Raw genomic sequence first — 25844 nt, 5'->3', positions numbered from 1 at the left:
CGAATCAGCCGATGGGAAGCCCGAAACGTCAGGGGCATGGACAAAGGAGTGCGCGGGCTGCAGCAAATTGACCACATGTGCTTGATTGCATCAGGAGCGCTACAGATAGCACGGATCGAACTCCAAGAGGGAGACGGCGCAAACGAACTGCTGTATACGTGCGCGGACAGTGCTGCGCAGGGCCCACTATGTGTCTCGAGAACGAAGGGTCACAGGGCGGAACCCGGCTGATATCACAAGAACGGTGCTTTCGCGTGTAGTGAAGCACAAAAGGAAATGGAAGTGCTGTCGGAGATACCGCGGTGGCTTACAAAGACCGGGTAGTGGTCAGTTATACGAACACGAGTAGCGCGCTGACAGACTTCCTTGAACTTGCAAAATATCACGACTGCAGAGTATTAAAGTAAGAAACTCTGAGAAAATAACCGAAATGCATTTGACGCATGAGGATAGCCTGCTGAGGAGACGCTGGCATAATTTAAGCCCAGAGCTGTTTAAATGCTGCATCTTCTGCCGCCGTTGAGCTAGTGGAAGAAAGAGAGCAAGGAGAGGAAATGCAGGGAGGTCAACCAAGGAAGACGAGCGTCCGGTCTGCTACCCTACACTTGAGGTAAGGCAAGGGAGGAACAGAAAGAAGAGGGAGAGAGCAAACACTGCGTGCACGCGAGAGGATGCATAGGAGGACTGTAAACGGTCAGTCAGGCTGGTGTACTTCAAGAACTGTATGATAGTGCAGTTATTGCTGTTGTTGTACGTGTTGTGCTGCTTTTGAAAAAAGTCACAAACTGCAGCATCGCATTAGGGCGGAAACTTCTATAAAGCGCATATTGCCGCTGTGTTGTTGTCGAAGTTATTATTTACAAGATGACTAAAGACAGACAAAAGTCGAATCAGAAGCTTTCAAAGCGTAAGGTCTTTTGCGCACTTTCGTCAGAGAAAAATGGCACAGAATATAATGGAGGTATTGGTATTTTATTGCAAGTTTATTGCAAGTTTAATGCAAGTTTATTGCATTAGATGTGTTGCCACTAGCACAAGGCGTAGAAGTAAACATGACAAATGAAGTGACAAGTGAAGCGGCCAACGTACTCCGAAAGACTACACGGGCAAGAAAAGATCGCACACCAATCGCAATTTCCTTTGTGCCCCATGCAACCTGTAATTAACCACAGAATGCCATCCTTCAGTGTATGCATAATACTGGCCAGATCCTGCATGCCTGCGCCATCTTTCCTTGTACCTAGGCCAAGCTAGCACACAGCAAGCCTTACACCATTTAAACCTGTTGAAGGCACTGTCGTCCCTGAATGCAACTGATGATGCAAATACAATGCTATGACATCCTTAAAAACATCCCTCTTTCACTATTATAGGCGATTGCAATGAAACCATTGAACTGACTTTAGTTTGCGTTAAAAAAAGCAATTTTCGCAACCTGAGCTTCCAACGGACTGTCGCGTGGGTGTCTTCATATATGCACTTTCGAGTCGCCAACGTCATGGAGCGGTGTTCATACGCTTCCCCTTTCCTGAACGGACGCATCTCATCGAACGAGTGGGGGTGGAGAGCGAAAGAACCTGCGCCCGGGATCCGTGGCCACGTGACCGCGCAGTCGTCGATGCCCCCCCCCCCCCCCTTCTGTATACAAAGACGTTCACCTTCTGTTTCCTCTGAAGTGTACATAGGAGGCCTCACGGCTGCATCGTGCATTTGTTTTTTCTCATATCCAACACGCGCATTATTCTTTGCTAGTCCGTAAGAAGCCGATCGGCTGGCTCGATAGTTTCTTGTGAATTCTCCAATTTGCCCTCTGCCCTAACCAAGCGAAAGGATGCCACCGAGTTCAAACTCGGAGAAATTCGAATGCAACTATGAGCCTTTGTTTAGAGCTCCTGGGACATCGTTGTTTGGGGCAACGAAGAATTGTTATTGGCTTTCTTGGTGCACTATGGATGTGTACTCACAGCCGTAGTGCACCCGAAGTGTATCCATGGAGTGAAGTGTACTCGAAGCGTATCCATGGAGCCCCTTCCCAGGACTCCATGGGCTCCATGGATACACTTCGAGTCGGAGGCACCAAAAGACCATGTTGCATTGAATACTACACTGCTAAGCTGGTTCTGAATGTTCCTGTCATTATTCATATAACTAAGTGCTAATACACCAAGACAAGGAAATGGCCAGCAATTTACACCGTCTTCTCGGCACGCATAAAGTAGCGTCTACACTGCGTTACAGAGGGATTACCATATTTAGAAACAGCTTTAGCAGACATTTATGGCAGCATTGTTTACATAACGATCTTTCAGTTGTAGCATAAACCCTCACGGAGTTCGCCATAAGCTTTTTTTTTTCATCTAAAAAGAAAGAAAACGAAAGAGCGTGATGAAGGGCGCCACCATATACACCAAACCTGTCGGTTCATGCATGAAATCTGGGTCGTATGAGAGCGGCCGCTGCATGAAACGCTGCGCTAATCTAACACTGCGTTAATAGTTATCAAAGAAGCGAGGCAGGGAGGGAGCATATATTCTGCCCAGAAGGAAAAGAAGAAGGGGCGATCGACACGGCCGATGAACTGGTATACGCACAAATGGGCGCACACTGCCTGCGCTTGCGCATAGGACCGCCAGCCGGGCGCGCAGAGTCCTATCAAGAGCGCAAGCCTAGCTGAGCCACTGTCGCTCGATGCGTACAAATGCTCCATCAGCGGGTCGGCGCCCCAAGCTGGCGGTGCGCGCGCGCGCGCACGATATCGCGGCCAAGCCCGACATGGCGACCCGGGGTCGAGCGACGATCGCCATCGCGCGGCGCGCCCGCTCCACCATGCGCGGCTCTGTCTCTCTCTCTTTTTTATCCGCCCAGCTCGCTCCCTTCTCGTTCCACCCGCCAGAGCTGTCAGCGCGATATCGCTTTATTTATTTACCAGCCGGCCGGGCTGCGATAACGGGTCGACACGGAACGAGCATTACGGTAACGAGCCACCCTACAAGTTTATACGCTGTCTCCGCGCCTCGTCGTCTTCTATATACACGAGCACACGAGCGAAAAGCCGGCCGTCTTTGCCGCTGCGGCTGTTTATGCTTGACGCGGCCCTTTTTGGTGCTGCCTCTGCTATGTTGTTGCTGAAAGCGAGCTGCTGGTGTCGTTCCCTGAGCCGCGCCGTTATAAACACGCAGTCAAGTTCCCTGCGCGGCTGCGAGTGGCAGCTGCTGCCATGCTGCACCTCACCCCCTCAGGCACTGCTGTTTCTGCTGCTTGTCCGCGAGGCTCTTATCTTCGGCCAGAGGCGCCCCAACCTTGTCGGCTTGCATTAAAGCAGCCGTGAAAAGAAGCACGCTGAAGTCAGCGAAAGAGTCAACTAAAGTCAAGCTTTCTTTTTATCTGCAACATCAAAGTGCTGGCATAGTAAATAAGTGCCGAAATAAGGCACGGGCATCCGAGAAAAAGAGGAAAAGCTTGCCCTGCTCTCACTTTATCAGAGCGTGAATAAGATGTAAACTGCATGTGCGATCGCTAGTTAGCAAGGCGACATCTCGCGACTCACGGATGCAGCTTATTCCGAGGTGCGCCACACGCAGCACATTCATTTCTCTTACAATAAGCGAAACGAGAGATCCGTGACAGCTGCACAGGCAAACGGCTAAAGCGGTTGCATATATTTGCTAAACAAGTTGTTGCCTCGCGATAACTGTCGTCGGTTCCGCCTTTCCCATCCCCGCGGTTTCCGAGATAAAGACGCGCAACAACACACCCCGCAACATATTGCCGTCGTCGCCGTCAGTTAGAAAGGCGAAAAAATAATTTCCGGTACTCTCAAACAGGCTTCGTACCGAAGCTCTTGGTCTACTCCACCAAAAGGATGTCAATAAAAAGAAAAAAAAAACGGAAAGAGAAGAAAAGAAAAAGAACGAAAGAAGCACAGTGCCAGCACACCACTGCATAAGACTGCGGTTTAATATCGTTTCTATGTGATTCATACGACAGGGAGTTAGTTGAGAAACGCGCCTTCACTCCAGCGCGTCCGAGCGGACGTAGAGAGCCCAAGGTTACAAGTTTTCGTTCAGGAATGGCTGTTGACCGCCACAGAAACACAGTGGTCCATTTAGTCGAGGGCTGGCGCTGCCATGCTTTCTTGCGTATAGTGGTGGAGTTTTAAGCGGAGGAACTGAGTAAAATACGGAGGAACGACTCGTGCACAATTGTGTTGTTGCAGTCAAATAAAGAATGCGAGGCTCGGAAAACGAGCAACCAAACTTCGAATAGGCCACAAAAGTAAAAAAAAAATAAATCCTAGTGATTAAAAAATGCGAAGAAAAACTAAAACAAAAGCGCCAAAGAACACTAAAAGACGGAAGGTTTGAAATATTACGTAAACTAAACGTAGCCTGTCATTAGAGATCCATAGCGGGCACCACATGAATGGTCGGAACGCTCGATGATGCGTTCCTATACATGAACCTCCAATCTTATACACAGAGCCGACTGCAAGCAGATCTACGCATGCAGTCAGTGCAGGAAAGGCTATGCCCATACACAAAAACGAACCTTGTACACACAGCGCATAGTAATAACGCATCGCTTCCGCTCATGAAAGCAAGTAAATGAGAGTGCATTCAAACGAAAACTGGAGAGACAGGTGCAAGTTTGCAGGAACAAGAACGAAGTCCTACACTGAACGCATACAATACACCGACGCCATCGGGAGGTACTAAATGAGGTCACTATCCACAAAACGTCACCAACTGCTGTGGCAGTATGCCTTTCTTTATTGGGACGCGACCAGGGAGGGTCAATTACCTTTAACCCGGATAAAGAACGTCTGTATCCAATGGGTTCCAACGGCCGCGCAGGGTCACTCGGAGCCCCTCGTATTGCAACCACTTGACTACAAATACATTCGTGGTGCTACATTGGATGCAAGCAGCCGACTACCTCTTCTTGAAGCCGTGCAAGAAGGAACACGCGTAGATGATGAATGAGCGCATTGAATGCGTGATTAGTTTGTTGTACACTCTGAGGCGCAAAATATTATCAATTTTAAATAGCAGCGACGCGTTTCCCTGCTCAACAAAACGCATGTCTGCTCTGAAATTTGCCGCAGTCTGGATGAAATAGACTTATCATTTGACATTGAAAATTCAAGGTGATCAAGGTGCTCAAGCAATGCGCTGCCGTGGCTTGTCCACCATCTTATTTCGTTTAATAACGGCATGGACTAATGAAAACAAACTTGGTGGCCCGCCAAACGTGAGATCTTTAGTGCTTTTGAAGTTTCGCATGCAAGTAAACAACTACAACCGTAACAGTGCGATGGAGTTACAGCTTCAAGCGCTGTCTTCGATTCAGTGTAGGTGACCCATCCTATCCTCTACTGCAAGCATTTTCTGATAAGAATCAGACCACTTGGAATAAACGAGGAGCACAACAGTCGTAGATCGGCAAGCAATCGGCAGTTATTGCTGACATGACGTGTAGGGGCGTTAAATTCCGTCATCGAACCACACCGATGTCCCGCTCGCGGGCAGCGAGGCGGTCTATACGCCACGGCTCGAGGTCTCACACGCCGAGCCGCCGCAAATTATGTGGCCGCCGCCTCCGGCACCGAGAGCGGGGCATCGGATCTGCCGAATCGGACACTACGACAGAAATGCAGCAACAAGAATCCCAATGGGCGTGGGGCGATCGCCTGACTACGTTCGGAGACCTCACCCAACATTACAGCCTCGAAAGACGCATATTCCCGCCACCGCAGGATAAATTAAACAGGAACGCGGCCGTAACCTTACGCCTGCTCCAAACGCACACCTACCCTAGCCCCGCCGTCTTACATCACTGCTACCCGGGTTTATACCCGACCGATGCGTCTAAAGCTTGCGGACACAGAGCAACGCTGCGACACATGCCCTGGGAATCTGCCGGCAACAACGGTACTGAAACCACCACCGTTCGAGACGCGTACCTAACCGCGGCCGTCAACAGCGTACAGGAAACCTAGAGCTCGCTTCTTCTCGACGCCGCCTCAGCTGCGAGGGCCGCCGGGCACGTTCTCCATCGGCGTCTCCGCCGCTGGGAGGCGGCTTTCGAAAGTTCGGAGTTAAAAGACCAGTTCTGGGCCGTCCGCCAAGCCGAAGATACCGCCCGAGTCCAAGGACTTCGCGCCGCCACCTGAGGCCACCACAACCAAAACTGCCGGACCGTTCTTTTAATAAAATTTATTTTCTTCGGTTTTAGACTCTGGTTTGATTATCAAGTGTGAGCAGAGGAGCGCGTAAGTGAGTGCGTGGCAGTGGAGGTTTGCAGACGTGTGAACGTGACTTTGAAGCGAGCTCTGATATTGCTCTGTATCACCGATCATTTTAGTGAGCTGGTAATTCACATGAATTACCGTGTCACTTCCACGTGAGTTACCATGGCGGCTTGAGTCCAAGGACTTCGAGCCGACACCTGAGGCCACCAAAACAAAAACTGCCGGACCATTGTCTTAAATAAAGTTTATTTTCTTCTTCTTCTATAAAAATGTAGCAGACGATTGATCAGCACAAGTGTGAGATATTTCGCTTGCAAGGGGGTGAGCATACAATTTCTGACCAATGCCTGGAACGGTGAATGTTACGAAAAGCTCGGAAAGTCGCCAATAAAGGTGTTGGAGTTCAGAGAGCAGAGGATGATGAAACTGGCGCAGAATTTGATGCACTCGTACTGTGTCGTGGACCCGTCCACATCTGTGGAGCTGTGAGGTAGTTTTGTTACGGGGTATGTGATCCTCGTGTCGAGTCGAGAGTCTGAAAAAGAAAGAAAGAAAGAAAAAAGAAAAAGAAAAGAAAGAAAGAAATAAGAAAAGGAAAAAGAAAGGAAAAAAGAAAGGAAAAAGATAGATAGATAGATAGATAGATAGATAGATAGATAGATAGATAGATAGATAGATAGATAGATAGATAGATAGATAGATAGATAGATAGATAGATAGATAGATAGATAGATAGATAGATAGATAGATAGATAGATAGATAGATAGATAGATAGATAGATAGATTTAGCTGGGGGATCAAGTGGAGAAGTTGGAACCATGTGCTTCCTACTACTACTACTTCCTACGACAGAGCCAATATTAGTGGCACTATATGAGTGAAAATATGCTGATTAACAAGGAAAAAGAATGATGGTTGATGCAATGTCACACTTAACGGCAAGGTTGAAAAAGGAAATAAAGTTGGAACGAATGCACTCTGTCAGCACGTGGAGGCTATGTTGAAAGGAACGAAAAATTTCTGCACAGCACATAATGCCTTCCTTGCAATTTGTGAAGGACACGTTCTATAAGTAGTCCCTAAAGAGTCTAAGCGGTGGTAGGCTTCCTGAATACGAAAACGCTTCCACCGTACGCCATACGAGTTCCGCACGACTTGACACAAAACAGCACTTTGAGTCAGTTATGCTCTATAATGTCGTGATGCTCAAGTTGACGTACTTGCTGACGTCAACAGCCCATATCTTAATTTACGCGCATGGCAGCTGTCTCTTGTGTGCGACAGCAAGTCAAGGCCGTAAGGCGCGGGCTGAAATCACTGTGACATTTTTCAAGTGTCTAGCGGCAGATGGAAAGGTTCTGCGAGGTACGTTTTTACCAATACCATTTTCTGGGCGTCGGAACCGCAGTTTATTAACACTTACTCTTCAGCGGATCCTCATTTTCAGCTGAATCATAAACAGCGCGAGCGTAAAAGATCGAGCACGCAAGAAAGAACGCACCACAAAAGTTTCCAATTGGCTACGATTAACACTGCGCAGACCACGTTAACTGATAGGGCAAGTGCTGTGCGGCTAAGCTTGTGGGTCAACGTGCATTTCTCTCTCGCAGACATGAATAACACCTCCCGCGTGGACAGCTTCCTCCGCAGGCTCACTTTCTGTAAACGCTGACCCGACAGCAGCAAATCAGTCTGAACACGTCTGCATACTGGCGCGCGCCAGAAGATAGCGCCGCTTATTGCGATTCAAGCAATTAGGAAACTACAGCGTACAGCGGAAGCTCGCACACTCCCTGACCCCGCCTTCTCCCCTTTCTTCAATCAAGAAGGCGGTCGGGCGCTCTCTAAGCATAACGACGCGCGCGCTCCAAATTACCACGAACAATTCCTTACAAGGCTTCCCATTAAATAGCCGGCAAAGTTGTCGAAAGCCGGTCGCTCCCGTGGAGCCCACTTGAACGGCAGTGGCAACCAACTCCTTCCCCGAGTTTCTCGTTCATTAGCCAACCAATCAGTCCTGGCCATGTGTCTGGCGTACAAGCCCAACAGGGACAGAGCCAATATTAGTGGGACAACTGGCGAGTGGTCGGCGCCGCCCCGCGCGCTGCCACCATAGCTCGACGCGCAGCGGACGACGCGACGCTGCAAGCCACTGGCTCAACCGGCCTAACGAGCCACATGGGGAATGGCCCGTAAAATGGCTAGGTAGAAGTAGGGAGCACCTCGTCATTTGGGCCTCTTCTGTTTGCAGCGCAAAGCGGACGCGCATGAGCTGAAGCCAAACGTGGGGTTTGCATTACAGATAGCTTCAAGCGGCCCAACACGAACGCTTATTTTCTCTATGGTCGCTCTGTATTAGTTTCTCACTGGACCGGTCTCTTGGGGCGTGGCCGCAATCCGAAAACGGGAGAGAAATTATCTCCGCAAACGGAAAGCGCACTTCGAAAAACATACTAAACTGTCCAGCCTTGCTGCAATCCGCTTTGTGGTAGTTGAAATTGCAGGAACTGGCCCTGCGGAAGGACAAATGGAAGTGGTGTGCAATTACGGTGCAATTTCTTCGTTGTCCTAATTTTTGTTCGGCACCGATACAGCGAACAGTCACACCTGATATTTCGTGTGGACCGAGAAACAGTGAGCATTGGTTACTTTTAAAGCAGTCTTAGGAGTTGTGCAGTTGTCCGTCTCGTGGTGTTCGTGGAACATACAAAATGCACACCCGCATGCAAACAGACAGACAGAGGCGATAGCAGCAGTATATAAATCACTAACAGCGACTTGGAAACAAATCGCAATACACGTTGCAAGGGCAAAAAGCTTTCACTTTCACTGCCGACGTGCCGTCCGGAAAGTTAATAAGGAAAAGATAAAACGGCGCACGTGGCAAGACCACCACCGTGCCTTTGCATGCATTAAGATGCGAAACCAATTTTCACGATCTGGTTGTTCAGGCAGCGATTTGCATTTGACTAGGAAACGAAACGAGTTTCCCGGGCGACGTGACTTGCTTGAGACACCAGAGTTCCGTTCTTATTTGCTCTGTTCGTGGCTTCTTTGCGTGCCCCAGCACAAGAACGGAGCAACGGGTTCAATGGTGGGAGTACTTTGGCCATTCAGTGTAACCTATGCTCCATCAGAGATATTCGAGGACATTCCTGAAAGCGTACATTTTTATAGAAAAACATGCGACTTTTTCGAGTGGCGAAACAGAGAAGGCACATACTGGAAACTCTTCACTTGCGTTCATCAAAGGTGCAGATGACGGGTCACTGAACTCGGGCCTTGTACGAAGAACCAGTATCAGTGGTGTTTTGGCTACGGCCTGTTATTACCATATCTTTTCATATCTTAGCCGCTTTTATTTATCACAGATAGCAGAATTCTTTCACACATTATACACCCCCAAATGTGGTGTATAATGTGTATAACGACCGCAGAGGCTTATTGGAAACCCAAGAGAAAGGGGGTGCGAAAGGAAACTTGTTTCTAGTTATCATTACGAAAGCGCATTACATCACATATATGTAAGACAGCAGCAGTGTGCAACAAAACCAAAATTAATAATAATAATAATAATAATAATAATAATAATAATAATAATAATAATAATAATAATAATGTGTACGTGCATGTGCACATAGGGACGCTCGCTTAGACACACGCACACCCACAATATCATATGCAAGATAACGTTATTGAGTAACAAAAGTGCATTCATCCACCTTTAAATTAATGACTTCAGAAGGCTGTTGCGATTTCTGCCAGTACTGAAAGCGTAAACTTGTGCTAGAAATTAAGTGCACCAGTTGCACTATAGTTCCAGAGACATTACTTAAAGTCTGCAGCGAAATGCAATGCTAAGGCGTCATTTTGTGATGATTCATTTCAATTTAAATTCTTTTTACTCATAGGAAGCTGCGCAACCGCGGACCGGCCCCAGCCACATGGGAAGACCGGCGATATGAAATCAATAGAAGTGGAGAAAAGGGGATACTCACAGAATGCTGGCCCCGCTCAAGATAACATTCTTCAGCACTGTTGAAATATGTAGTTGTGAAAAAATGTTAACGTGAAGAACAATGCATCTTAAGGCAAATTATGAGCGCGTATTCCCTGAAACTGATGCAAGACGCCCAGTTTCTATAACCGTGTTATGCTTTGAGTGCAGGACCTGAATTCTACAATCCCAACATGGATCATAACGTCATTAGTTTATTACCGGAAGGCTTAATTAGTGGAATTTTATTAATTATCAATTGTGTTGCCAACCCCGCACCTCCACCAAATTAATGTTACGTGTAGCTGTAGCCCAATGCTATATACAATTTATTTAGAGGAAGCTAACGGAAGGCCAAAGTGACGACGCTATATCAAGCGGGTCCACGTCGTCTTCCTCCTCTTCAGTGCAGCCACACTGTGGCGGCTGTTTCGCAGCAATATTACGGAAATCCTGGTGTCCGCCAGTGCTTTGAAGTTTGGTGAGAAAAAATTATCATTTAACTCGCGTTCCCTAGCCCTAATAGTCTGAGACTCGGCGCAGGAAGTGGCATACGTTCGCTTGTTTCAAGTAATGTTCTTGTCGGTTAACTGGAGCTGCATGGTAAGTTTGTCTACTGAAGGATCCATAGCTTCGGTTTTCGCGACTTTTTAAAATAGTGCGATTTCAAACATTAGCTAGAATACAAATAAATAAATAAATAAATAAATAATAAATACATAAATAAAAAGTCGCAGTTTCACCCGAAAGGCGAAGCACCGATTGCGATAGCAAATTAGGAGACAGCTATGCGAAGTCAGAATATAGTAGTTTTATCGGCCGTATGGACTTGTAAACACTCGCTTACTAAATGAATTAACAAGCACGGTGTCACGCGCGCACACGTAAACATGAACACATCTCGCCCGATGACCGCAGAAACTCGTTGTAAAAACGCCGGAAACGCTGGATTGAGGAATCGTGGCAGCAGCAGCGAGCGAGTTGACCTTCGTGCGCTTCTCGCTTCAACGCCAACTAAACGTCGAAAGCAAAGCGCATACGAAGCTACCGGCACTACGCGTACTCAACAAACATCGCGAATCGCTTTGAAGCTGGGGCCCGCGGGGGCGCGCACTTTGGCCACGTCGCAGATCGCTTTAAAGCTACGGCTACAGCCACCGGACAAGAACGCCACTCCCCCCGCCCCCTTCTCGCGTCAGCCCCGTGTCTCGCGCACGACAGAAGAGGGCGCACTTCCGGCCCGCGTTCCTCGCTCGCACACGCGAAATTGAACCGCGTTCGCCAGCTCACCCTCGCAAGCTTTCACTCGCGCGTACACCTTACGGCGCAAGGCGACGATTTTAACGCCGTTGGACTTTGTACAGAACCTCACGGCAACGGCAGAAGTGTGTCTGGAGTGTCCATATATTTGTATCACAATAAATAAATAACCAAATGAATAAATAAATAAAATGAAACACTAAACGACAAAAATGTACACATATTTGTAATACCGTAGCAGTTACTGAGCCCCTGTCGGCTGCAACACGGCACCACATTAAACTCTTTGAAGCGAGGAACAATTGCAATACGCTGCCATTGTTGCTCACGTGAATTCAGTATGCGTGAGAAAAAGGGTGAGAAATTCATTTAAAACAGGGAAGATGTGATATTAAATCGATTTCCTCGGGACTGATTTTACCGCAGAGGTATCCGTTTTAAACTGGCACGTGACATTAATTGCACAAGTAATAATGAGACGCTTTTTGCCGGAATAGTCACACGACTCATCCTAATGCAAGACTAGAAGCCCGTCATCCGAGGACAGGTTACAACTATAGAAAAAGTCTGACACTGCTAATTCCTGCAATGCGATGAATTCCGTTCAATTTCACACAGAAGACCAAAACCGAACTGCTGGACGCAGCAAATGTCGCAACTTTAGAAGACACGCATGAGCGACGTGACCGATTACATCTCACCACCGGATGAGCTCATGCTAGAGAGATTACGGCTTGATCAGGACGCTCACTTCATGGTCTTCCAGTGCTGAGGTGTAAACATGCATGACACGCATGGGCGTCTGCTAAAGGCGGGACAGTTGAATGAACGCCCAACGCCGTGCTCAGTACCACAGAAATCAGCTTCCGTTTCGAAAGCCGAGGCACAGCATAGCTGTGTGCCACGCAACACGAACGACGGTGCTCAAGAGCAGATGACACACGACTGAGCAACGACAAATGAAACCAGCAGTGAATCATACAGTGTATTGAGCCGAAGTGTTTAGGCTTCGCACATGTTTTCATGAAAGCTACACAGTCGCTCTGCGCTACGTCCGAAGCATCAGCTCCTCGTGCGAATGGCATTCGCAAACTACGACGAGCGCGAGACTACAACAGCAGCAGTCATGTCGCATACGAATATCGTCATCCATTCGCGCGTTCGTTGCGAAAAATCAAGCTAACTAGCGTTATGCTGCCGTCGTACCACACTCGCACATTCATACGCGAGCACAATGCCGACTCCGGATACCCACCGCGAGGATTCTTCCTCTTTTCGTCTTAACCGACAGATGTTTCATTATCAGACTGTCCTCGGGGCTTTTCCAATGCACGTCCGCAGCTTTTTCCTCGCTGTCTACGTCCGCACGGCCACCCCCCCCCCTGCCCCCCTCACCTCACCTATGTCACAACCTCGTCCTAAGCCACAACCGCACAGCCCTGTCGTTTCTCTTTCTTTCTTTCCTGTTGTTGTACACTACTCTCTGCAGCCGTCTGCGGATGAGAATTAGGGCGGTGAAAAATCTTTGTAAAATCTAGGTCACAAGGTTCTACGCAGCTTGCCGGCTGGTATTGATGGTTGACCCATGATAAACGGCGTTCGACATTGAAACGCGTCACATTATACAACACGACTTCTCTTCCTTGAAATTCATGTTTTCAAGCTTCGGACATGTGCTTTAAATGAGAAACAAGCAATGCCATAATTTCCGACGCTTACACCTTCTGTTATCATTTTACACCACGTTATCAGGCACATTTATCAAGTGCGACATGAAATTTCAGATATGTCAAAATTTCCTGAGATGAAATTCTTGATACGAAGCTGTTAGAAAGCTTCGGGCATTGGCAGCTTAGTAAGACTGCACTTACCTGTATTCATTAAAATCGTTTATGAATTGGGAACAGAATACTAAAAATAATCGTATCAACGGGCTGATTCGAATATTTTGGGCACCCAGAGAAAAAAGTGTTGCCCGACAACAGAGAGCACCAGATGCTAGACAGCAAAGGAGCGTTTAAAACATTACTTCTACCATTTAGTAAGTACAACAGGTACTGGACTAATCACCATGCGACGCACTCAGCAAACATCCCTAAAGTGCTGCTTTAGAGAAGCGCTGCTCCGTGCAACCAACAGCGAAGAGAGGACGCAGCCGCGCGGTCGGGGAAGCACGTTCAGACGCCGACCTTGCTTTGACACGCAGTCTCTGTCGCTGCCGGGGCCAGAGACCTCGGCTCGGCCTCCGCAATGCACGCGTGCGCTGCGGGGTCATTGCCCGAACCCCGGCAGCTAAGCGGCGATCAGCCGACGCCGCGTCAGTGAACCGATACTGTGACGCTAACAACGACCAAAGGTCTCGCTCGCTCTAAAAATAAAAATAAAAAATAAACATAAGAAAAAAAAAGAAAGAAAAGAGCGGAATACCACCGATTATTTTTCCCCCACGGGGAGGTTCATCGGTAAGCCTGACGCAAGGTCGCCCGTGTGTTCCGAGGTCGCAGAAGCACGCGCACAGTTCATTCACTTTGGGGGATCAGCGCAAAATAGAAACTGACGGCAATATTTGCGGCATACAAGCTATCTGAGTTTGCCAAGCATAGAGCGTCGAATACAGTGTCACTGGAAATTGCACTGTTGACGGCAGCGATTCAACGTCCTCAAGGATGGGATCACAAAAACGAAAAGGTTCGTGTATTCGACTGCATAATTAATCTAACTTAATAAATGGTACGAGGTACAGTAGGGGAAAATTGGCTAGCACGAAACTATCGTTTTTTTTTTCAGCATGCTAATTTTGCATCTACTCGCCATTACTTTCACAAGAACGTTATCACTAAAGGTCACGGTACATAGTCATTTTATCGACGCTAGAGGATATTAATTGCGCCTTATAGCAGTGATGTTTGCTATCGAATTTTTTTTTCTGCAAATTTCGGTCAGGACTCGTGCAGAAATGGATGTCCATGTGTCTGCTTCGAATTTTCAATTGTGGATGAGGCAGTGAATCAAAATCAGAATCGGTTTTATTGTAATGATTAGAAAGATTACAGGATGTTAATATACAGAAGGAGGTCACGAAGTCAAAGACTGCAATGGGACCTCCTCTGCAAACTAAACGTAATTAATAAAGGAAAAATGAGACATCCACCCAAACGTAGCTAAGTGCTACAAAGGAAACTCATACGGGTTCTTCGAAAGAAAAGCTTCGCAGTTGAAGAAAAACTCGTCCTGGTTTTTCTTCAATTGCGAAGCTTTTCTTTAGAGGAATCGGTATGCGTTTCCTTTATAGCACTTAGCTACGTTAGGGTGGATGTCTCATTTTCCCTTTATTAATTTCTTCTCTCCACCTTGCCGATTTTCCGCAGAACTATTACGTCAAACTCTTGCCTTTGCTTCGGAGTTGCTGATAAATTCGACTTCACCTGCCATCTGCTAGCCGCCTGGTTAGCTCAGATGGTAGAGCGGCTGCCCCGGAATGGCGGTGGTCCCGGGTTCGAGTACCACACCAGGGCGAATTTTTCTTCAACTGCGAAGCTTTTCTTTCGAGGAGCCCGTATGGGTTTCCTTTGTAGCACTTAGCTACGTCTGGGTGGATGTCTCATTTACCCTTTATTAATTTTTCTCTCCACCTTGCAGGTTTTCCGCAGAACTATTACGTCATGCTAAACGTACTAAAACACAGATTACAGCAGTTTCAACAAATCGTTAACAAAGAAGAATTACAGGTTTCAGTATGAATAGCATAATTGAAGAATTAAATGTGCATAAATAAGAGCCATATAAAAAAGCACTGTAGCATAATCTCGTTGAACACTAATAAATTAACAGCGTAAATAGCATGACGTACGCAGCAAAATTTGCGAACTCGAAGATATGTGCATGGCAAGGATATCAAACAGAAACCTAATGGTATGAAAATGAAATGAAGGTACCCTCAAAGAATGGTAATGAGTATGAACTAGGCATCAGTATTCGACAGAATATGTTCTTTTAGTTGTTTCTTGAATTCGTGAATTTTAAGTTTTTTTACATCTAATGGTACTGTGTTCCAGGATGCGATAGATAAAAAATGGACGCTCTGCTTGCCATGATTAGTATGTATGTTGGGTAAAATGAAGTTACTATTTATTGCAAACCTGGTAATATTAGTATTTATCATAGAATATTGTGGTATCAAGCTATCGCAACGTGTGTAATTGCTTTGACGGAACAAAAAGGTTATATTGAACAAGTTGTGTGACTGAAAGAGTGTGATCAGTTCGTAAAAGATATGAGGCATTGTGGTTGTATGGGCTAAATGTAATTATCCTGATAGCCTGATTCTGTAGGAATTGCAATGAGTTTAAATGGGTTACGTATGTGTTTGCTCAACAAGTAACGCAGTAGTTAATGTGGGAATGAATAAATAAAAAGTATAAGGACAGGAATATTTGATGGTTAAATATGTTTCGTGCCTTTAGAAGTATCCTGATCCTGTAGGTAATCTTCTGTTTTACTTTGGTCATTTGTTCAATTAATTTAAGATTTTTGTCTACTTCTATACCAATATAATTACAGAAAGAACTTGCAGGTATAGGAATGCATTATGTCAACCGCCCAAACGACAACGGACGAAGAAGGAAACACACAGGACAGGCGCGGCACATCAACTTCAACGTTCATCAACGTTCGCAGGTATAGGACTTGCGCCAAGAAAAATAGGAGGAATGGAGCGAAGTGTTCGTTTGTGGGAAGTGAATACAACAAAGTTTGTTTTCGACAGGTTGATCCGTAGCTAGTTAGTATGGCACCACTCCAGCAGGCTGTGTAAATCGTCATTAAGGTTAGATACAAAAGTTGTAAGACATTTATCGCAGTTCATGATAGTAGTATCATCTGCATAAAATATACATTTCGAAGAAGAGAGGCAGTTAGGCAGATCGTTGACATATAATAAAAATAAAAGCGGACCCAATATGGAACCCTGGGGCACGCCAGTATTAGTGAACATGGTTTTAGAATGAACGCCTGAAACAGTTATTATTATTATTATTATTATTATTATTATTATTATTATTATTATTATTATTATTATTATTATTATTATTATTATTATTATTATTATTATTATTATTATTATGAAATAGCTATTTCATTATTAGCTGGCATAATGAAATAGTTACTACCTGCATTCTGTCTGTTAAGTGATTTTGTAGTAACAAAAGTGCTGGGCCGGTAATTCCTAATGATTCAAGCTTACGAACTAAGATGCGATGATTTATTTTCTCAAACGCTTTGGGGGCTTACATCCACAAATACTCAAGCTGCATAACTGCCTTCATCGACGACGAGTTTTAGTTGATCGGTTAGCGCAACAAGAGCAAGTTCGGTTGAGAAACCCGGGCGAAAGCCGTATTGGAATGGTGAGAGAATGTTAAATTTTGTAAGGTAATTAGTTAAGCGTATTTCTATAAGTTGTTCAATTACTTTGCTAAAAAAAGATAGTACACAGATGGGGCGATAATTAGAGATTAAGGAGCCATAACCTTTCTTACAAATTGGGGTGATCGTGCCTTGTTTATAAGCTCATGTGGGAACCTGCCTGATTTAAACATGATGCTGATTGTGTCTGCAAAGATATCCGTTGATTAAGGGTGCAATTAATTTTATATGGCAAGGATGTAACTTATCGATGCCGGCGCCGGTTGTTTTCATCTTGTTTATGATGTTTAAACTTCCTGGGATGTTAGTTGGAAGTAAGAAGAAAGACTGGGGGGGGGGGGGGGGGGGTGGCAGGCGCTGGGGCACGGGATTGTCATGCGCGGGTGTACGTAGTTCGCTGCTAAAGAAGAAGTCAGCGAACGCATCAGCTATTTCTTTGGCGGTTTTGAACACCTTGCCCTCATGAGCACTTTCTGTTATAGTTTGACGATTATTTGCCCTACTTAAGAAGCAGTTCGCAATTTCCCACTTCTTTTCTACGTTTTTACCGCATTCCAAGATGTTTCTTTCGAACCATGTTTTTTTTTTAGCTTTTTTCAATGTGGCGGAAAGCTGGTTAGAAAATTACTTGTACCGAACGGTTAAGTTCTTGTTAAATGGTTGTCGCTTGGTTTTCGTGTAAATATTATCCTTTTTGCGCATTAAAGCTAGGAGCTTATCTGTTATCCATGGATTCTGAGCCGACGCGAATTTCTTTTTGCATTTAACTTGATGAGAATGATGATCAAAACAGCACTTAAGCATAGAGATAAACGTGTAAAATGCTTTTTGTGGATCATTTGTAAAAAAGATGGGGGACCAGTCAAGATTCGACATGACTTCAAGGAATGATTGCGTGTCTAGCATAAACTTCGTGCACGTGATTTTTTCGGAGCCATGAGCGCAGTAAAGTTTAAAAATCAGTGATCAGTTATGTCGGTCATTAGAACACCTGCGTCTGGTGGATATGCCGAATTTGATAGTTCATGGTCAATTAATGTACCTATGGAGTGGTTAGCACATCGACGTGTCGGTGTCTTAACTAAACATTCATAACCAAAGCTGTTAAAACAATCAGAATAATGTAAAGCATTTGTAGACGTACTGTCAGCGAGGTTCATGTTGATGTCGCCTATAATTATTACATTTTTTGTTTTCATTTTCTGGCATTACCATAACATTATTATGGAGAGCAGCACAGAAATTTATTGTTGATGAAGAGGGTGAACGATATATGCAACCAATCATTAGGTCTTTGTTACCTATGCTGAGAAAGTCATTTTTAAGTTCAATCCAAACGTTTTGACAATTAATTACGTTAAGCATAAGATCGTTCCTTCGGTTGTAAGTACTATGGTGTTGGGCTGCTGAGCACGAGTTCGCGGGATCGAATCCCGGCCACGGCGGCCGCATTTTGACGGGGGCGAAATGCGACACACCCGTGTACTTAGATTTAGGTGCACGTTAAAGAACCCCAGGCGGTGGAAAATTCCGGAGTCATCCACTACGGCGTGCGTCATAATCAGAAAGTGGTTTTGGCACGTAAAACCCCCTAATTTAATTTTTTTTCGGTTGTATGTAATATCAGAATATATATATAATGCTGCGCCGCCATGGTTGCTCAACGAACGATTGGAGTATTCAGCAACAAAACTAGAAAAACAGAAAAGGTGTTTATCGTGGACACTCAACCAAGTTTCAGATACTCCGATGACTGGAAATGGGAAGGCGAATGCAGAAAGGAGGTCGGAGAATTCGTCGAAGTGCTTGCGCAGACTGCGCGCATTCGTACGCAAGACAGATCGCTGATGATTTGAAAGAAGATTGTTTAACTGCCTAGCTGTGAGATAGGACGAAATTGTGAGATTTGCCTAGGTAACAGGCACGGCGCAAAGGTGGATTATAGTCAAGTTATCAGTGAAACGTCGGATTCAGTTGCGACGCGAAAGACGCGGCCTTCGGTTGTTTTGCGAGCCTTGATTTTAGGGTTGTCTGTCCACAGAAATCTCCAGTTTTTCGTTTTCTTCAGACCCTAAGCTTTGGAAAAGAGGGCTTTATTTTCAAGTGTTAAATGTTCATTAACCAAGAAAGCGTTCTCTTTTGTCGTTGCATGGCCGATATCACCCAGGTAAAGTCGAGATTTCCGTGCTTTCGCTACGAACTCAGCTTTCTTCATTCTCGAGAAGCGGGAGATGATATTTTTATGTTCTGTTTTAGTAGGTACACGATGAACAACGTCGAGGTCGGTGGCCGTTACTGGGAACTCAATTTTCTTGCCAATAGTTTGTATGACCATCGCAGAGTCCTCTCCTTGTTTGCAAGAAATGCCCTTAATCTCGACGATGTTCAGTCTCGAGTATTGCTCGAGTTCGCAAACTTTCTTTGTGAGAGTGTAGTCGTTTGCTTGTAAAGCTTTGTCTTCGGCTTTTAGCTCATGATTTTCATCACTCAGCTTTTCGACGAGTTTGCTTAGAAATTCAAACTCTAGTTTCCAGACTATCAGTTCTTTTCTTCAGTTCTATGATGTCTATGCCAGAACTGCTCGCCCTCCGCAGGAATTTCCCAAAGACGTCGTCAAGAAGTCTTTCGCTGACGTTTTCAAGCTTGTCATCATACCTTGCTGGTGAAGCAGCGCACTGACACGGACACGGCGAAGACACAAGAATACACGACACTCGCTGCACTCTCAACTATTTTATTTCAGAACACATACTTCATATTCATATACCTGCGCACCCTCAAGCGTCAAAGTTAATCAAGGCAAGATTAAAGGCATTTTTCAAATCCACTTTCCCGCGCATACTCGGGCGTCAAAGATAGGCACCTGTCTATCACGGTGTGCAACCCTATCCTATTTGTTGCACCCCTAAGAAACATGTTTTATTACACAATTTTTTTTCGTTTAGTGTTCTTCCAAAAAGGCAACCTCACCATGGCTTACAAGTACAGATGGCTGACTGATACAACCCTCTCGCCTCTTGTGAATGTGAAAAAATTCGATTATTTCTCTGGTCAGCTGATCCTTATGTTAGGATAGAACTGTAGTATCATTGTAAAGCGGCCAGCACCCATGTTGTGATAAGCGCCCTTTAATGTGGGAATGAATGTTTCCCCCCAGTGACCTTTTGTGCTCCAAAAGTCTTGTGTTTACACATCGACCCGTTTGGCGGATGTATACTTTTCCACAAAATATGGCCAAACAGTAAACAACGGACGACCTTCTCTTGATAAGTTTTTCCCATGTACTTATGACCATTTACTTTTATTTTTGTTTAAACTCTACGATCTAGTCCGGCAAATAATTGTCCGAGTTTGTTAGGTGCTGAAAAAACTACTCATAGACCATATCTGCTACCTACATTTTTTAAAGTTATGCGCAACCTTGTGTGCATATGGTATTGACACAATTCTTTCGCCGTCATTCTCTTTTCTATTACGCTCTTTCTGATAGCCATTGCGCACATAACGAATCAATTTATAGGCTGATGTACACAGTAATTTTTTTTTTTCATATCGTTCAGTCTTTAGCCTGATAACTTGTTGGCTGAAAGTTTATTTTATTTTTTCCGGGCAAGACTTAGTTAAGGGCGCTCGGAGGCACGAAAAAAGCTATGCCGCTTTTTACGACTTCTGAGTGTCCCGAATTGTAGCTTAGCAAGGGCTTTTGTGATCGTGGATTGTATGACCAGCAAACGTGGTCCGGTGTGGTATAGTTAACGCCACATGTAAAAACTGTAGCTTGCCATTATTTGTCAACTCAACGGTGAAATCCAGTCCTTGGCTGTTGTCCTTGAACACTTTCAAGACCACTTCCACTCTTATGTCCAAAACACGATGTTCGACTATAGCCAAAAAATCGTCCGCAAAACGGAACACCTCTACCGCAAGGCATTTAAGGTTTGCATCAATCGCTTTGTCAATGCTACCTAAAAAAATCGTGCTAAGAACCGGAGCTACCTTTGGGCCATACATATATCGGACTTTTGTCTGTAGATAACATTATTCACACTACAAAAGTGGATTCAAGGTAGAAGGTTAATAGTTCAAGAAAGTTATTAATGATACGCCACATTTGTTGACAAACTCCATTTCATCGTTGTCTTCCGTTATACAATCCCTAACACTCGATAATAAGGGACCATGACGAATGTTGTAATACAAATCCTGTACATCTATGCTGAAGAAATCGCGTCTTCCAGGGTTAGACGAGCTTGAGTACGTTACTAACGTTTCAGAGTTTGGTAAAACAAACCGATCACTAAGTATTAAGGCATTAAGGTGGCTTTGAAGAAATGAAGAAACAATTAACTGCCACTAGTCCCTTTCTGATACTATGGCTCTGAACGGAACGCCAACCTTATGTGTCTTAGGCACGAAAAACGATTCGAAGTGCAGGATGCACGAGCGCTTAACTGCTGAAGCAAGTCGATCAAAATTGTTGCTTGCCAGTAACGTGACCGCTTTATCCCTGACCTTTCTAGCTTTAACGTCGACACGGACGAAATTCTTTTTTACCGCTGTCATCGCCTTCTCTTGCAAGAGACCTTCAGGCACGACTACAAAACAGCCTTCCTTATCAGAAACAAGAAACAGTAAATCGTTCCTCACGCCAAAGTTCACCACATTCCTTACGTGTTGCTCTTTTCTGTCGGAGGTCATCGTCCTGGAAAGCGCATCCATACACTCTGTGATGAAACGTGGACGCTCTTCTTCAGCCACACGACGCGCCGTGCACTTGGTCAGTGCTACTTTTTCTGGTGGTGTGAAGGCCGCCTCGAAGCAGAACTTCGGACCGAGTTCAAGAATCCTATTGTAGTTCTCTGGAACGGTAGTGTCTCCTAAGGTGACCACCCTGCCTTCCGATGGTTTGTGCTTCTTTGGTCTAGGTAAGTGTGGTCTCGTGTTCTCCCACAACCAGTGCGCCAAACTGTCGGACGTCCTACACCATTCCCTGAAGTGTCTGTTGTGCTCTCGAGCGTGAAGCAAGGCGCACGTTACTCTCAGGAATCCTTGAAATCCTTGAATCCTTGAAATGTATTGCTTGATTTTGGAGCACAAAAGTTCAGTGGGGGGGAAACATTCATTCCCACATTAAAGGGCACTGCTCACAACATGGGTGCTGGCCGCTTTACAATAATACTACAGTTCTATCGAACCATAAGGATCAGCTGACCGGGGAAACAATCGAAGCTTTTCACATTCAAAAGACGGGGGGCGAAATGCGAAAACACCCGTGTGCTTAAATTTAGGTGCACGTTAAAGAACCCCAGGTGGTCAAAATTTCCGGAGTCCTCCACTACGGCGTGCCTCATAATCAGAAAGTGGTTTTGGCACGTAAAACCCCAAATATTATTATTCAAAAGACGGGAGAGGGTTGTATCAGTCAGCCATCTGTACTTGTAAGCCATGGTGAGGTTGCCTTTTTGGAAGAACAATAAAAGAAAAGAAATTGTGCAATAAAATATGTTTGTTAGGGGTGCAACAAATAGGATAGGGTTGCACGCCATGATAGACAGGTGCCTATCTTTGACGCCCGAGTATGCGCGGGCAAATGGATTTGAAAAATGCCTTTAATCTTGCCTTGATTAACTTTGACGCCTGAGGGTGCGCAGGTATATAAATATGAAGTATGTGTTCTGAAATAAAATAGTTGCAGCGAGTGTCGTGTATTCTTGTGTCTTCGCCGTGTCCGTGTCAGTGCGCTGCTTCACCAGGAAGGTATGATGATTAATCCCCAACTAGCCCAACTTTCCACATTACAGAATTTCAAGCTTGAATTCAATTTCATCAATTCTTTTGGCGAGCACCGCATTTGTAGGGATTGTTCACTGATTAGACCCAGAAGGCGCCGCGAAATCACTGTAGCGAGGTAGCGTTAACCCATTTTCTGCCAGCGATAACTTAATTCAAATGAAAGAACGCTTAACTCTAAGTCGCTTTGGCGGCTGTGTACTAGAGTGGCGAGCAGGTACTGTATAGCACGTAAGCGGGCTAGATGCAAACCAAGCCTGTTAACGAGTGTACCCGTGTTGTAATCTGCGACATACGGCACTAAAACAGGTAATACGAAGTGCGTCGCAATACGCTCCGCTAACAGATGGAGACACACGTACCTATGCGGTAGGTGCTGCGTGTTTAAAACAGCGCTTCCGCAATTTTACCGGACTAACAGTAAAGATACAAAATGCCTTTTTGTTTGAAAAATTAGGCAACAAGACGCGATCACCGTGTGGAATGTGCGCGCCGAGAAACCATCTGCATACATATACATTCAACATGCAAATGAAAGACTTGCGTGTGGAAGTGAAGTCATCCGCTAATCCCAGGCTACGCAAGGAATGGTCGAGCGAGCCAAGCAGCACATTAGTATTGCAATAGCAGAGAAATATGTTTCGTGCAAGCTGCAGCATCAAAAAAGGATTAATAATATGCGACAGCTCAAGAGATACAGATTGTTCCAGTCAGCTAGCGTGACGTGACGAGCTAGTGAATCGAGTCCTTTTGTGGCGAGTGTTCTGGATAGAGGTATATCGAAACTGTCCGAGTGATCGTCGCAAGCGGACCAGGCGGCGCCGTGAGCGTGGTTTGATGCCGCAATCGCCCAACCGACACTGCAAAAAAAGATGCCATGTGTCTCTTATCGCGATCACGATCGTAAGCCTTCCGGATCTCGAGCACAAACTGGTCATTAGCTCGTGACGCAAGCTTGACAGAACATTCACGTTTGCCGGAATTCAAACGCTGCACAGCCTCTATGACTGCTTGTCATGAACTGAACGATGAATGCTCAGTTGTGTCCGCGCAAAGTGCGGACTTCTCTTTCTCATATTTCGGTCCCATTTACCATTCCCCAGTGCAGAGTAGCTAATGGGCTCGGCTCGTTACCCTCCCTGCCTTTCGCTTATTACTTCCAACTTTCTCGCTCCCTCTGCACTGTAGCTGCTCTGCAGGGTTCAGGCAAAAAGTGTCCGCAATAAAACCATGGCAGCAATTACTTAGCTTGCACAAGCAAAACCTGCATTCATGAGGCTGCATTTGAGTGAGTGCACAGTCGCGCTAGTCTACTTAGAAGTGAAAGTGCGGATTGAGCAAACAGTGCGCACGGGCAGACAGAAAAGTCGACTATTCCTCAGGTCATTCCAAATGTTAGAAAAAGAAATTCAATGTGTTTATGCAAGATAATAAGCAGTGCTACGGTACGGCGAATAAGCGAGACAACGTATATGCCGAGATTCTGGAATGAAGTTCTTTGTGTATGTTTATTTGCCACGAAAAGTGGTAACGTTATTTCATAACTTTCACCTTGGTGCATCAAACAACAAATTAGTTTTTTTCTTCTTTTTTAATATACATCATGGAAGCTCTGCAACCTGCGTGGGTGCGGCAAATGAAGATGGCATTCGCCTGTTGCTGGACAGTTCTTTTTTATGTTATTCTGAGCAGCGCTGAGTGACACTAATCACTGGTACGTAACACAAATATAGACACAAGGTAGGACGTAAGAGCACAAAGAGAGCACCACTGGTGAGTCTATTTGTGTTACTTACCATGATTAGAGTCATCCGCTGTTCAAAATGAATAAAAACTAACTAGCCCAGTTCATCGCCTCCCTCAACGTCTTTGTGCCTAGCGAAGGCTACAGCTCTGGACATTCCATCCGTTTTTATTTTAGGTTATACATAGACCATGGCCGATTATACATGCCCAGAAAGGAGAGTTTTCATTGCTATATAAAATATTTATGACTACTGACATGTGTATGACGCGTCAGCGACTTGTATATGTACTACGAGTGGTATTTGTTGATATTTGACTTTTTCGTCATTGCTTGTTTAGTCTTGTGTTTTCACTTTTAATATGTGCAAGTGTTTGCATAACATAATGGATACTTCTTGTTGTTGCCATATTTTGTACAGATTTAAATTTTCACTATCGATGAATTGCAGCTTAGAGATGGAATCTCGCTTCCAATTTAATTTTACGCCTCAGTTAACCCTACCCCGACATACCTACAAAGCGAATAGGAATACGTGGTCTATAATCATATGCCCCTGGAAGCGCCTATGGTCTCAACAAAGCTTTCCCTGGACTGCCTGCCATCACCTACCTCCCACCCCCCCTCCCCGAGACTACATTCCAGTGCGCGTCAACCTGTCATTCCTTCTTTTGAAAACAAAACTTTTGAGAGTTGGCCTGCGTTTGTGAAAGCAACCTTGAGTCAAGTTCTGGCAGGTAGATTAAAAACGGCAACATATTCAAACACAAGCCACGTAGTGCCTGTAATAAATCACACTCGCATGTAATTACCCGTCAAACGCGCTGCGATTTTTTTTTTCTTTCGGGGTTTACGTGCCAGAACCACAATATAAGTATATGGTGGAGGATTGTATAGTGGAGGACTAATTTTGACCATCTCAGGTTTCTTAAAATGTACCTAAACCTAAGTACACAAACACTTTGCATTCCACCCTCATTTTTTTTTTTTTCGTGTTTGCAATTGGCCTGATGCTGATGGAGCATATTTAATGCGCGTTTGCTTCTCGGGCAAAAGCCAATTTTCTGGATTTCTGCGCGTCGTGCCATTTGCGCGGAAACTAGGTTAAAAGCGAATTCTACCTGATAAGCTAGTTTTGTCTCGAAGGTCTTTAGGATCTTTAGCAGAATGATGTCAACCGGCAAAGTTTCATCGCTGAACCATACTCGAGGAACAACTTGAGCAGCTGCTAGATATATTAAACTGCAAGAAGTTGGACAAGCTTTCAACAAAACCTACTCAGAGCTATCAAGCAAAGCTTACACAGGCGAGCCTAACGATGTCTGTAATTGTTTAAGAACTTCCGTAAAACGGTAAAACGTGTGCTCCAAGCAATACA

The 25844-nt window shown here is 45.2% G+C and overlaps 1 protein-coding gene and 1 long non-coding RNA gene across 9 annotated transcripts in view; one reads left to right on the top strand and one right to left on the bottom strand.

Annotated features, from left to right (window-relative positions):
• LOC142587692 (uncharacterized) overlaps window positions 1-25844 on the bottom strand; it is an 868078-nt gene that overhangs the window by 219460 nt on the left and 622774 nt on the right. The gene's annotated exons all lie outside the window — the stretch shown is intronic.
• LOC142587745 (uncharacterized) overlaps window positions 21721-25844 on the top strand; it is a 121138-nt gene continuing 117014 nt past the window's right edge. Inside the window, exon 1 of the long non-coding RNA XR_012829616.1 lies at window positions 21721-21857. This is a non-coding gene — a long non-coding RNA (uncharacterized LOC142587745). The remainder of the gene's footprint in view (window positions 21858-25844) is intronic.

The sequence above is a fragment of the Dermacentor variabilis genome, chromosome 1 (assembly GCF_050947875.1).
Source record: "Dermacentor variabilis isolate Ectoservices chromosome 1, ASM5094787v1, whole genome shotgun sequence".
In the NCBI taxonomy this organism is placed as follows: Eukaryota; Metazoa; Arthropoda; class Arachnida; order Ixodida; family Ixodidae; genus Dermacentor; species Dermacentor variabilis.
Note: the sequence above shows the minus strand (reverse complement) of the source record. Positions and strands in the feature narration are given on the sequence as shown.